At 36.4% G+C, this 15,114-nt stretch overlaps 1 protein-coding gene and 1 non-coding gene across 4 annotated transcripts in view; both read right to left on the bottom strand.

Moving 5' to 3' along the window:
• LOC126377588 (uncharacterized) overlaps positions 1-15,114 on the bottom strand; it is a 448,572-nt gene that overhangs the window by 70,879 nt on the left and 362,579 nt on the right. The window lies entirely within an intron of this gene.
• Positions 225-296, bottom strand: Trnal-cag (transfer RNA leucine (anticodon CAG)). The gene has a single exon. It is a non-coding gene; the product is annotated as a tRNA-Leu (tRNA).

The raw sequence follows: 15,114 nt of genomic DNA, 5'->3' as shown, positions 1-15,114 counted from the left end.
ACCTACCTCATCAACCCAGGGGCCTGGGATATGATTGAGCCGCCAAAGGCCCCTGACATGGCTCATGTAACGATTACTCACTTACATCAGTAAATAGTAACCGGGACCAACGACTTAACGTGCTTTCCGAAGCACGGATCGTCTTACTTTCGGATTGCCCGAAAGTAAGATGATCAGCCTGTAATGTCCTAACCAAACTATGGATCACAAAGATTTTTGTGATATGTCCCCACCGGGATTTGAACCCGGGGCCTCCGGATACTGAGTCCAACGCTCAACCACTGGACCACAGAGGCCGTAAACAATCACATTTGAATGTGATTTTTAATATAAAAATCTCAAGACATTGCTAGTTTCTATCGTGTGGGTTGTGAGGTGAATTTATGACCAATCTCAGGATCCTTTTGTCAGGGTTATTACTGAACCGCTCAGGGGAAAGGATATTTATTTCTTTTTTATCTTTTCATTTATATCAGGTTGATTCTCGTTTATTTTTGGTGGGTAGGGCGAAAAAAATATTCGTATTTTTTTTTGCCAATCTACCGTCACTTGCGATGTGCCGGTCAGTTCATTGTCGGACGCACTCGAGGACGAACGTTTTGTATTCCCATCTGTTTTTTGGTGTGTGTGTGTGAATGTTTCATACCCTCGACGGTTTTCTTATGAACAGACCTCCCGTGCTAATATTGTGAACAAAGTGATAATCAAATAACTGTGTCAACTGGCTTAATAATATTGTGCTGTAGACGTTATAGTGTAGGACATACATCCGGCGTGCGGTCATTGACTTTCTGATTCCTGCTGTTCAGGTGGATTGTGGATAATAAAGGTTAGTGAACTTTTTGCCGCATGTTCTATGTTTCAAATTCCAGTTTTACAAACACAGTTAACTATACAAAAATAAAAATAAAATAATAATTCTTTATCTTACAATCATTAAGACGGTTTACCGTATAAGTATCACGTGGTCAATAAAACGCGCGAAATGCGAGCAGTTTGTTCGAAAATTTGATGGCTATATACATTATACTCCTGATGGCATCAGTTGCGAATATAACCGTGTGATTTTATTTTTATTTTTGCTGTATGTTTGCAGTCGAATTCTATTCAGATTTCATCCGAATGCTCGCGGTGTAAACGCACCATAACGTGACGTCTAGAACTTCATATGAGAAAATTGCCTTCTAGAATATTCTAGAAAGCGCTTTGTTAATTGAAATGATGATTCAGCGTTTCTGTTTGTAATGGAATATAAGCTATATTTGTTTGCACTGCGTAGTTTGGTCCTAATTGACATAAAGCTTGGATTCCATCATCTGTACTTGGATATATAAAGTCATGGATATCATCATCAATTTAAGAGCCACGCTCTTGTCGGTGCAGCATTTTCCATGCTACTTTTTACTTTAAATCATGGAAATAGCCCAAATAATTGCAAACTGAAGTGGCAGTGGTGCGCAGCATGGGGAGGCTCCCCAGAAGGTGGTCTGATGACCTTGTGAAGATTGCAAGAAAATGCTGGATGCGGGCAGCAGATGATCGGCCATTGTGCTCACGCTTCCACTAACCCAAGGATTAGGCCTATGTCTAGCAGTGGACGATTTCCGGCTGATTATGATGATGGTATGTTTAGCTCGATGAGGCGTGGGTACTTAACTCATCTTGCGATAGATGTACCTTTGACTATCCCAATTATTATGTTATGTGTTATTCTGGGTAATGTTCAATCGGTATCACATTAAACTGAAGCGTATGATAACAAAATAAACACGAAAATCTATACGAATAAAACCAGACGTTGAGGGTAGTTTTTCTGAGAATTTTCTATAGGTATATTTCAGCCACACCCTATCCATTTCATACGCATTAACGTCTCAATCGAACAGGGACGCTACTTTTAAAAGCCTTTTAAGCGTAAATTGAGATTGACAAACGACATTCCGAAAAAAGATTTATTATGTGAAACGTTGCAATGAAAGCTTGCTTAGGATATGGTTATAACAGTGATGATACAGCCATATGGGTATGAGTAAATGAATTAATAAATATAAAGGGAGTTAGTGACATCGTAACGAATACATAAGAGGATGAGTCGCAAAAATTTGAAAATGGAATAATAAAAAAGAAACTACAATTTTCATCAATTGCCCGATAGGAAATTCGACTTGATATCAACTCAGAATACATCATGTACCTTATATCATATTTAACATTGTCATTGTCGCTTTTGGAAACGTTGACAACCACGCCCGGTATTTTTTTTTCAAACTCAAAATTCAAAAATATCTTCATTCAGTAGGTAACATAATACACTTTGAATCGTCAATTTTTACATAACGAACGTCTCATCCGCCTAAAACTACTGCAGCTTCTCACAACCTGTATAGCCGGGGAAAAGAAGCTGCAAGAAAATCCTCGGCACAGGGCCCTAGACGTTCTTTTAAAAAAAAATAAACATAAAATATTGTTATACAATTGAGTAATTTAGCTGCCTAATATCAGTTCTTAGACAGTTAATCCGATGCATTCATATCTTCTAAATAATCACTAACTTTATACACACTTATACACACCGATTTTATTCTAGGTAAAAATGAAGGACTTTCCATGCCACGTTCGCTTAAATAATCTAGATGGCGCTGTTCAGATTTATTGTAATAATTACTTATTTTCATATATAAAAATATTTACTTGATATTTGGATCAGATACATATATAGAATTATGTTGCTATCTACTATATAGATGATCAAAATAAAGTGAAGCAATATTTCTTTTTTTTTCATTCTATATTTATTTTTGTTGTATTAGTTTGTATATTGTTTTCTCGTCATACAGCGCATTGGGCCATACTGTAATGTTGTATGTACCTTTAAATAAATAAATAAATTTCTTCACTTTACTTCTTCACACCACATTTAGATTAAACTGTCTTAAGGGGCCTCTACGTTGGCTTCGGCCCCACGCACGCCTTCCGAAAGTCTGGGACTCCATAGGCCCGAGATATGGAAACATACATACATAAACTCACGCCCGTAATCCCTAATGGGGTGGGCAAAGCCACAAGTAATCAAAGACAACTTGCAGCCACTGTTGATACGATGTCGTAAGCTGGATATGATGAACCTTATGGTGATAAGGGATCAGCCTATCGCCCATAACATTAGTCCATCATGTTAGAGGACACAATCCCTCTGTCGGTTTTTACGACATGCCCGGGAAGACAAGCAGCTTAACGTTTTCTATGTTTTTTATTTGCTCCCAGAACAGCATAGAAGCAACATACAATTATAATAATTAGAATAATAATGGGTGGAGGAAGAGTTGTACCTGGGTGTAATAACAAGGGTCATCATTTATACCCCAAAAACAAAGATAAAAGTTGCTTATGTCTGTTATCCATGAAATTTCACGGGTAAACGAAGGCAAATCTGTACAGCGCCATCTATATTTATTAGTAGATGATGTAAAACATCATCATGAGGAGCTCGATGGCGCAGCGGTAAACGCGCTCGGTCTGCGATTGTTGAAGTTAAGCAACTTTCGCAAAGGCCGGTCACAGGATGGGTGACCACAAAAAAAAAACATTTCGAGCTCCTCCGTGCTTCGGAAGGCACGTTAATCTGTTGGTCCCGGCTGCATTAGTCGTTAATAACCATCAATCCGCACTGGGCCCGCGTGACGGTTTAAGGCCCGATCTCCCTATCCATCCATAGGGAAGGCCCGTGCCCCAGCAGTGGGGACGTTAATGGGCTGATGATGATGATGATGTAAAACAAAAACTGTATCAATCGCAGGATATCTTCCAGTTGAAATACAATTTTCCTGTTCCCAAACACAAATCAATAAATAGGTCTACAAATTATAAACTTCTCCAAAGAAACGCCTGTATATTTTTTCATAGCAAGACAAATTACCTAGGTTTTAGTAAAAACTCTTGCTACAACTATTATGGATGAGTATAAGGAAAGAAAGTTGACAAAAACGAAGATATATGTTCAGTTACGACATAACTCGGTACAGGTTAAGTCAGTAAAAAGGGTTGTTCGAAAAAGAATAATGTGTTTCTTCCTTCTTTCAATTTGTAGCAATAACGAAAATTCGTTTATCTTAAATATTGTGGTACTAACTTTATGGACTTCGCTTATTCCGCGCGGTATATTTTTGCACCTCATTTTTCATCTCTCTTGAGGGGAATTTCCTGAATAAAAACTATTCTATCTCCTAATCTGGATGTCAAACTAACCTTATATTAAATTTCATCTAGTAGTTCAGCGGTTTGAGTATGAACAGGCTATAAACAGACAGAGTTACTTTCGAATTTATAGGTAGGTAATAGATGTAGGAAGTGGGTATAGTATGTGTATATGTAATATTTTTTATGTAGGTACCAAATAATAAGCGACATATAATTTATTGCAGATCTAAAAATTTAATTAAATTTCTACACAAATTGCTTAAGTATAGATAAATATGACCCTTATTATTAAGTACTCACGATCCGGAGCTCCGGGGTTCGAATCCCGGTGGAGACTATCCCAAAAATCACTTTGTGATCCCTAGTTTGGTTAGGACATTACAAGCTGGTCACCTGATTGTTCGAAAGTAAGATGATCCGTACTTCGGAGGGCAAGTTATGCCGTTGGTCCCGGTTACTAATTACTGATGTAAGTGAGTAATCGTTATATGAGCCATGTCAGTGGCCTTTGGCGGCTCAATAATAACCCTGACACCAGGGTTGGTGAGGTTGGTAATCCACATCACAACCCACACGACAGAAAAATATTAAGTACGCATTGATTTTGACTTTTTATTACAAGTGCAACAACAAATCTTTAATTCTGTTACGGAATCGTCAGAAAAACTGTTGGATAATATCTTTTTTTCTCAACATTCCGGAATCATATATTTATTGTTGTTATCCATTGACGTTATTTATAGACCTTGCGTCGTTTTTTGTTTCCACCGTTTGAAGTCAAGAATTTTCCTCAAAATACTCCCCTCTCAAGGGGCCGATGAAAAAATGAATATATCGACCAAAAAAACAAAGGCAAGTCCGACTTGTGTTCTACGGGTTCCGTACCATCACACATATTTATATATTATTTGGTACATAGCTCATATAACAACATTACAAAAAATACTATAAAAATTATGTAGTTTTGGATTTTTAGTAGGTATAAGGGTTTTTATCCGCTGGCCTACTTTTTGCTCTGTAACCACATCAAGTTTGAAGTTTCTAAATATTTTCATTTCCTCTCTCAACCAAAAAATTAAAACGTAACTACCCTAATATACCTTATTTAACTCACATTCTGGAAATTTCGTAGGATACAATACAATAAGTTCTTCGAAATTGGGAGAGAAAAAATGTTGGCGAAGCAATAAAGACCCTTCTTAGTAAGGATCTCTGAAAAGCAAGTGAGATGATAGATTGTTCCCTTCATGATAGATAGAGATGTAAGTAATGTATATTGTTGTTTGTTTTGTCTCAATTTTGTTTGTCATTGATATAGGTACTCATATAGGTCAGTTTGTTGATAGTAAAGTACCTAACACGACAAAATATTTATGTTGTTAATGTCTAGACTCTGTTAAATACATAGCATAAGGAAAACATACGAGTAGCCTGATAGCAGAGAAGCGCCGACGTGCAAATAAAGACTCTTTTAGTGATCCAAAAGAACACAAAATAACTTTTCTGTGTTCATTAATATATACTTATTATCTGAGCTTTGTGGCTGGCTTACCAGTAATACGGTTCGATTGAGTTGACACGTCTCAGTGGAAATAATAGGTCTTATAATTATCTATCGTGTGGACTGTGAGGTCAGTGACCGTCATCATTAACCCTGATCATAGAATAAGGAATAATACTACGTATAGAAAGAACGGCATCTCTCCGCTCTCCCCCAGCTCAGCGTCTGAACATACTTTAGACTTAAATCGTGAAGGCTGCGCGCGGACCGTTGCTTTTATTTTTTATCAGTTTTATTCATATGTTCGAATTTTGAAATCGGACGCCGACATTCTTTTGTCTGATTCGAATATTTGATCTCACCGATTCCGGCGCTGGTTGGCCTGCAAATATTTATTTTTCATGGTGATTATATATATCAAAACATGCTAGTGCTTAATGTAAAAATAATTTGAATGCAATTAATTACTTCAGTGATTTTTAAGTCAAGTGTAAAACTTATTTATTTATATTTTGAACCTTCATTGTTCATTCAGGTTGTGATTTGTGTGGTAAATAAATAAATAAATATAAACTGATTATTATAAAAGCATATTTCATAAATAATAATACCTACTTAAGTAAGCAATGACGGTTAAATTAGGTACTGTAATTGGCAGCCCTCAGATGTCACACACACAGTTGCGCGTGTTCGATAATGTCAATGTGTAGTGTCTGTGTAAAATTCAAAATTCAAAAATATTTATTTTTTAAAATTGGCTTACAAAGTTTAGTTTAGTTTAGCGCTTTTTGAACGTCGAAAAATTAAATTATATATTATGTAACTAGCTGTGATACTACTACCACATCGGAATCTGTAACGCTGAGGGAAAGACGTGGCCAGAAAACCTCCCAGCACAGTGCCCTAGTCCTACTGTTTCATAATTAAAGCACATAATAACGGGTTCTTACCGCGTTTAAATGGGGATATGAGACTCCCGATATTTCGACACTGTTGCAAGTGCCATGATCACGGGATGACTGATGAGATTGGAGTGGAGTAGGTAGATCCATAATTTTCTACGGGCAGACATATCTGTCTACTGTTTCATGTTTTCCTTTCTTTTCTTTTTTTTATTTTGATTTGTAAAAGGAGTAAAAGGAGGGTAAAGTATTGTAAAAGGAGGTTGTTTGTATGAAGTGTCCGAGGTGTGCCCTGGTGTCTCGTTACTATTGAACCGCCAAAGGCCCTTGACATGGTTGATATAACGACTACATACTTAAGTAATAGTAGCCGGGTCCGAATCATCTGATGTTCGGACAATCGGGTGATCAACCTGCAATGTTCTGAACAAATTAGGGATCACAAAAAGGTTTTTGTGATTACCTCGACCAGGATCGTGAGCTTAATGTCCAACCGTTAGATCACGCGGACTACTAAGCTCTTCATAATCTCCCTAGCATTATCCCATTTTCACATGGTCGGCTTACCTAACTTGAAGATTGACAGGTCCGTTTTTACAGAAGCGGCTGCCTGACTGACGTGCCAACCCGCCGAGAGAAAAGCCAGCCCAATACAGGTAAAACGTTAAACTCTGCTAAATAAAATCGTCCCTCTCGATTTCATTCGCATGCAATTTGCGCTAGCCGATTCAAATAGGTATGTTTTGTCACGGTTTGTGTTCAACGAGAGAATTATGTGGAACATCATTCAAAAAGATAAATCACTAATAGAGAGTTCACAAAGTCCGAGTGATTATTACTATTGAAATGTTATTTGACCACAACCACAAACAGAGATTGGCTGTTCCATTCTATCCAAATTTGGAAAGTTAGGAATTCGATTTTGTTTGTGGGCGGCTTGTTATTTTATTGAAATATGATTGTCTATTTGATATTGAAGCTAGCTGTTGTGGTCAAGTTGTTAAATAATATATGTGCTTACACATACATAACTATAAACTCACGCTTAAACCAATTTGATAAAACCTAGTGTGGACGGTAGCCTAACAGTTTGTATTGTTTTTTTGATTATTAAAAAAATAATGATGTTCAAAAGAACAGCCTGCGCGACTTCGTGCGTTTGCGGGTCGAGGGGGGTTTTTCTAGTGACGTTTGATGTCGTCATCGGCTGTCAAAACGGTCAGTCATTTAATTTATCTGCGCAAGCCCACGCTCCTCTTTTGGAAACCGTTTTTTACAAAGTCAATCGCGTTGTATTGCTTTTCCGCAACTATTACCTAGTAGAAAATTATAAATATAGAAATCTATACTGACCTCTGCTATCGTGGGCAAAGCCATCACCCATTATTATCCCTCACAGGTCTTATACCCTGTTTACACGATTCAACCCCAGTTGAGAATTATGGTATTTTAAATTGACATTACTGACTGGAAAAGCATGTCATACAAATACAAATATACATTATTGCACCAAAATAAAAATAAATAATTACAAAAAGACTCCTGACTAGGTACATGGCAAATGGCGGCCTTATCGCTTAAAGCGATTTCTTGCAGACAACCATAAGGTGAGGAAAAATGTAATAATTGAAATTGAAAGATTGCGGGTACAAACAAAACATGCATCCAACACAATTTATATTTTTTGTCAATATTTATTTGTGGTAGCTTGTGATTGGCCTTTATTTACTACTAAGTGTAACATTGTGTGAATTAAGCTGTAAGCTCCCCAAACAAAATAAAATAAAAATAAAACAATACATCAACAAAATATACTGCCAACAAAATAATACGAAAATAATGTTGTCATGCGATACACTCGAGCTAAGATTGTGGTGCCGTCTAAGGGTGGTATTAATAAACTAACCTCAGCTTCGAGACTGCTCTGAAGATCATGTCAATGTGACAGTTCTTATATAAAAACAGGGACTTGAGCATGGTCTTGAGGGCAGTCTCAGCTGAAATTCGTTTATTAATACCACCCTAAGAATACCGATTCTAAGCTGAGTTGGAGGAAGGACCGTGAGGTCGCCTCAAATGTGGATGATGTCGAGGAAAGTTGGAGTTAACATCTTAGAATACGTGAGTTAATCTCTATAGATTTTTACGATATGCCTGAGATGATAATTAGCTCAAAATGTTTCTTTTTATTTTGTCATCAATCCAGCATGAAAACAACATAAATAATTAGAAAAACTTTAGACAAAAATATAAGTTTAAAAACAAAAACCCGACTACTTCTGACAGGTGGTTTAGGAGTTAGGTTGGAACAGACGTGCATTCACACATACATACATAATGACCAAACACATAACCCTCCTTTTGTTTCGCCGCAGTCTGGTAAAAACAATGAAATGATATCCTATTCAGACTATAAAACACCCGCCCAATTTTTAATCTCAAAATAAATGTTTGGATTCAAATAAATTGCCCAATAATCCTGAAAGCGAAATCCGTTTATTGAAAAATATTACCGGCGATAATTGAGTTCAATATTGAAAGGTTAAAATACTAAATGAAGTAAGTAGGTAGCGCCCTGGGTCTTAGATCTAGCTGACGAGGAGTGGGTGCATCTGTCTACCACTTAGTGGATCCAGGCGTGATGTTATGTTATGTTATGTTATTAAATAGGTACTTACAGTGCTGTTACTAACACTTATTGGTATCCCTAGCGATATCCCGTTTCCATAAGGTCCGCTTACCTGACCTGAATATTTTGACAAGTCCGGTTTTTACATATAATTCACTTGCTATCCAAAGCGAAAATGAAGCCTAATTTACGGGCTAATGCCTGCATTCGAAACACATTTCTCGGTTATGTGGGTTTCCGCACGCTATTTGCTTTCACCATTATCATTTTTCTTCTGTAATGCCTGAATGTAAAATCAATCAAAAATAAAAAAAAAATACAATTTCACCAGATTGTCCGAAAGTAAATTGATCCGTGCTGCGAAAGGCACTTTCCTGCTTCCCGGTTACTACTTACTCATGTAAGTACGTAGTCGCTACATGAGTCATGAACATGAGTCATGTCAGAGGCCTTTGGCGGCTCGATAGTAACCCTGACACCAGGGTGCATGGGGTTGATAAATAATCCACTTCTCAACCCACACGATAGAAGAAGATCCGAATTATACTCCTCAACGGTTGGGACCGTTAATAACCAATACAAAAACCATCCTGTATCCAATTACAAGAGAACGTCTAGTAAGTTCCATTAATTCGAAAGTCATTGGTTTAGGCCCGTGCAAGATTTTAATCTGCGACTTCACATTAAATGTTAAGTGTTCATCCAATCTGGCTACCACAGCTACTAAGACTGGTCACTTCACAACAAATTTTAATTAAAGTGAGAGCAAAATACTTGCCGTGGTAATTATAAAAGACTTTTAATTTACTTTTTCACAGAAACCTATTAGCTAATCTTTTCCTTTTTTCTTTTCTTTTTTTTCTTTTTTAAAAATAACCTATTAGCTAATCTTTTCCACGTTTACTGTGAAAGCGTCGTGTCATAACTCTCAAGGAAAACATCCGCGGGATTTACTTGAGAAATAGCTTGTGGCTAAGAAAAATATGAGCTCCTCAGCTCTGGATTTAACAAGTCATTTAACTAATACCAGTGGGAACTTTATACGTGTTAATGATTGAGTGAACTGTTTACAGTAAACAATCTATAGAGAAGCTTTGTGAAAGGTACTTAATATTTATTAGAAATTAATATAAATAATAATTAATAATGAATGTGTTTGCAGGCCGGTGTGACTCACCGATGCTGCGTCATTGGGTGCAGCTACTACGCATACGGAGGTGAGGTTATTTTATAATTTATCTAATTTTAATTTTGATTTGTCTGATTTGATTTCAATCAATCAATCAATAATACTTTATTGCACAACGACATATGCGACATAAACATACGAATAAAAACATAAGCACAATAGGCGGCCTTATTGCTAAATAGCAATTGATTTATTGTTTTTTTTTGGTTGATTTGTTTGTTGGCACTAACATACGTATAGTATGTATTAAGTTTATATTGTTACTAACAATTATGGACACATGGTATGAAATAAAATTATTGATTAGATTTAATAATCTAATAATTAAGTAGTAAGAAAACACATACTTGATAGCGCAACAGCGAAGTATTGAAAACTTGTAAACAACACGTGCAGTTAGCAAGCAAACTACACCTGCACTCAGAGAGTCACACATGAATTTTATTGTTGAATGAAGCCAAATCAAGCACTAGTTTGAGTTGGAAAAAAGATCAACAATTCAACATGAATATAAAGGCTCTCACTCGTTATCTTCAAAGGCTATATTTCATCACGTATGCAGTTGTACAAACGGTAGGTATCTCACCTGGTTGCGTAACAAAACCGGCAAGCTACCCGAATATTTTCTCGCTGGTTGCGCAACCACGGTGTCCTAGTGAGTTTCAAATTCAAAGTCGAATTCAATCGTAGCTCGAGCCGAAATTCAACACAATAGTCAACGCTACCTTACTTGATAGCTTCTTTCTCTTCTTCACAATAACGCAAACAACTTCCGCCTCTTAATCACCTTAGAATTGGGTCATGTACTTTTTTTGACGTGACTTACCGCAGATGGCATTAACTACTAGGCCGGACAAATGGGGAGCGTTGAAGGCTCTCATCCGGTACAACGTTTAAGACAACAGGCTAGAGGGTGCCCAGTTGGGCGCAAACCTTGGCTCAGGGCGTCGTCTGAGAGGAAATATATTTGAAATAATTGATCGACTCTAGTGGGTCGCCGGCGGGGTCGGTATCGGGGTCAACGGTCGTGTACTAAGTTTAAGACAAATTATGAATTTCTGATTACTAAATAAAGTCAGATCTAGAACTAACGAAAAGCATTTTCTTTTTTTAACTTATTTATGAAATTTAAGCATGAATGTGAATGTGTGTGTGTGTGTGAATCTTTTTATTGATTAATGTGGAGGAAGCAAGAGAAGTGTGTCAGGATCGAAGCAAATGGAATTCTATGGTCTCTGCTTACCCCGGTGGGAAATAGGCGTGAGTTTATGTATGTATGTGTTATGAAATTTAATCAAGAACAACCGTTTGTCTGTCTTGTGTTAATCTTATTGTTTTATATCCTGTTCTGTGTACAAAAAACTGTTAAATAAATAAACAACGTAATAATAAGTCCTTAAATCATTTTTTCTATGACAGCACAGTGCTTTTTCTTTCAAATTCCATAGTAAATTAGTAAGGTCACATAAGTAATGAGAACACAAGTTACAGGCATTTTTGTTATGAAATCCTAGGACGAATATTGCAGGAAAATTTCAAAACGGTCACAATTTTACTTCACTTCATTAATCTCATTCCCACTCAACATTTTCACCCTTTACGTCACATCTTAACTTGACCTTTCTCCTTCTGACCCTAAAGCAGATCCCAAAATGACGAGCTACTAATCCTTTGTAAGGGACATTATGAGTCCATTAGTCAGCTGTGCGATAAAGTTGATTTCTTACCTTACATGGTTCGTGTTATAAATATAAGAATAAAAACCGGCTAAGTGCGAGTGGGACTCGCGCGCAAAAGGTTTTTTACCATGGTCTATGTTATGTTTAATAATATATAATATTGAGATTGGATTGTCTTATTAACTGAAACGCAGATTATTTCGATATGCACTGTATTTTACAAAATATCAAATTAACAGTTAGTGAAATCTCGTGTTGTGCGTGAGGACATCAAAAAAATTCTAAATTCAAAAATTATTTATTTGCTCAAAAAAAAAGAAAAAAAAAAGAAAACAAATTTTGTTTTCTTTTTTTTTCTTTTTTTTCATCAAAAAAAAATCTAAATTCAAAAATTATTTATTTGCTCAAAAAAAAATAATATTATTATATATATTATTTTCTTTTTTTTCCAATCCAATCTCAATATTATATATTTTATTTATTTTTCGGAAAAAGAGAGACGGAAAGCGAGACGGCAATATATTATATGACAGTGACAATTACGTTTAGAAAGTTACAATACTAAACAGATTAAGTAAACAACAGTAGGTCTTCTTCTATCGTGTGGGTTGTGAGGTGGATGACCAAACTCATCAACCCTGGTGTCAGGGTTATTATTGAGCCGCCAAAGGCCCTTGACGTGACTCAAGTAACGACTACGTACTTACATCAGTAAGTAGTAACTGGGACCAACGGCTTAACGTGTCTTTCAAAGCACGGATCATCTTACTTCTGGACTATCAGGTGATCAGCCTACAATGTCCTAACCTAAATAGAGATCACAAATTGATTTGTCCCCACCGGGATTCCAACCCGGGACGTCCAGATCGTGAGTAGAACGCTCAACCACTGAACCACGGAGGCCGTTATGATATCGAGCAAAAAATGGCCAATATACTTAGTAGGGTAGTTTTCAACAAGTCAAATCAGTTCTTTTCACTAAACGTCAACACACGAAATTAATATGGAATTTGTATGAAAAAGCAACCAGAGACGTCATGGAAAAACGTGACAAAATGTCGCATTAATTAAAATTCATAAAGATGTTGAATAGAAATAAAGAAAACGTTTTTCGTTACCTGTAGACCTTTATTTAGTAATTAGAATTTCATAATTTATCTTTGACCTAGGAAACTATCCTATTGCGTTTGTTTTATGGGAGCACAGAAATATATTACCTATTTATGAATTTTTTTACTTTCTATTTATCGCGGTTCTTGAGATACAGCCGGACAGACAGACAGCGAAATCTTATTAATAGGTTCCCGTTTTAACCCCTTGGGTACGGAACTGTAAAAAAAAACTGACTACCTACCTCTTACCACTCCGTAACTACTAGAGGAACATCCATCGCAAGATGAACTAAGCACCCACGCTTCATCGAGATTTCTGTTAGACCAACGTGATAGGTGGTGAGCCGTATCGCCGTCTATAATGGTCGAGCCAACTATTTTAGTAAAACTATTATAATAATTGAGCTATAACTAATTTACAAACTCTAATGGATATTTCTTAGTACGAAGATGTGCGCTATAAACTTTTCGTACTAAAGAAGCAAAATTGGGTCTTCATTAGCAAGCACATGGGTCACAAAAGGTTATTTTATCTCACTCTCACTTATTTTTCGCTTTTACACGTCACATCTCAATCTCGCCCCTTCCACGTCAAAATGACAAGCTTCTAATCCACCGCTAGAGACATTACGGGCCCATTAGGTGGGCCAGCGCGATAAATTTGTCTCGCGACTGTCCCGCGATAAAATCTCCCGCAATTGTATCCTTGGCTGGTTTTTCTACTCGGATTCGGACCCTGATTGTGGCTAAAAGCAATTAAATGGAAGCAGATTCCCTTTTGGGTGTCTGACTTAAATTAAAAATGCCAACGTTACCTTAACTCCACAAAACGAACAATTTGTAAGAAAGGAGATATACAATATACAGGGTGTTAGTGACATCGTAACGAAAACTGATGAAACCACGCCCACATACGGTCAATTCGATTTGATCCAATCGATCGCGTCATGCCGATTGGACGATAGGAAGGATGGTGTTTGGCCACCATTAGACCAACGTGATAGGTGGTGAGCCGTATCATTCAAGCCAAATACAAATATACTTTATTGCACCAAAATAAAAAGAAATAATTACACAAGACGCTTAAATACTCTTAACTAGGTACATGACAAATGGCGGCCTCATCGCTTAAAGCGATTTCTTCCAGACAACCATAAGGCGAGTAAAAATGTAAAAATTGAAATTGATAGATTACGGGTACAAACCATAAGTACAACTTACCAATAAATACATTCAAATAAATACATAACATACATACAAATATATATATATATATATATATATACCTACTTATATAAATAGTATACACAAAATACCAACTGTGTCAGTGAAAACTGCACTAAAGATAAATTAATAACTCACTGGTGCAAGTTTGGTATCGGGGTTTGAATTTGTGCTCCTCTATTTTTATAACTTTGAATAACACTAAAGGCTAGTTGAAAACACTCTAAAGACGTCTAGTAACAAGTTAGAAATGTTTTTTCAAAACTTAAGTCATTAGTGCCTGAAATGATTCTTATGTATGGAATGAAAGGCTTTTGAATGTCCTATGCCTATGGTCCTGGACATGCCGTCCTTAATAAGTCGACTAAAGGAAACTCGTCTTAATTAACGTTACTTAGGTTATAGACTACAAAATGGTACCATAATTATGAAACAGTTCATTATGTTTATATTTAGTTAGACATTAATTATTAAAACATGTCATTAATGTTATCATACTGTAACAGAATGCACCACAATAATCGTCGCGGATGGAGTCATCTAGTTTATTTTCAATAAACTTTAATGTACACCAATAATGTGTTCAAATATTTGTCTAAAAGTTAGTACTTAACAGTAACTAAAAGGTTTAGCTATGGGGTGAAATATTTTTTCGACATTTATTTATTATTTTCGTCCTTT

Source organism: Pectinophora gossypiella, chromosome 23, assembly GCF_024362695.1.
Source record: "Pectinophora gossypiella chromosome 23, ilPecGoss1.1, whole genome shotgun sequence".
In the NCBI taxonomy this organism is placed as follows: domain Eukaryota; kingdom Metazoa; phylum Arthropoda; class Insecta; order Lepidoptera; family Gelechiidae; genus Pectinophora; species Pectinophora gossypiella.
Note: the sequence above shows the minus strand (reverse complement) of the source record. Positions and strands in the feature narration are given on the sequence as shown.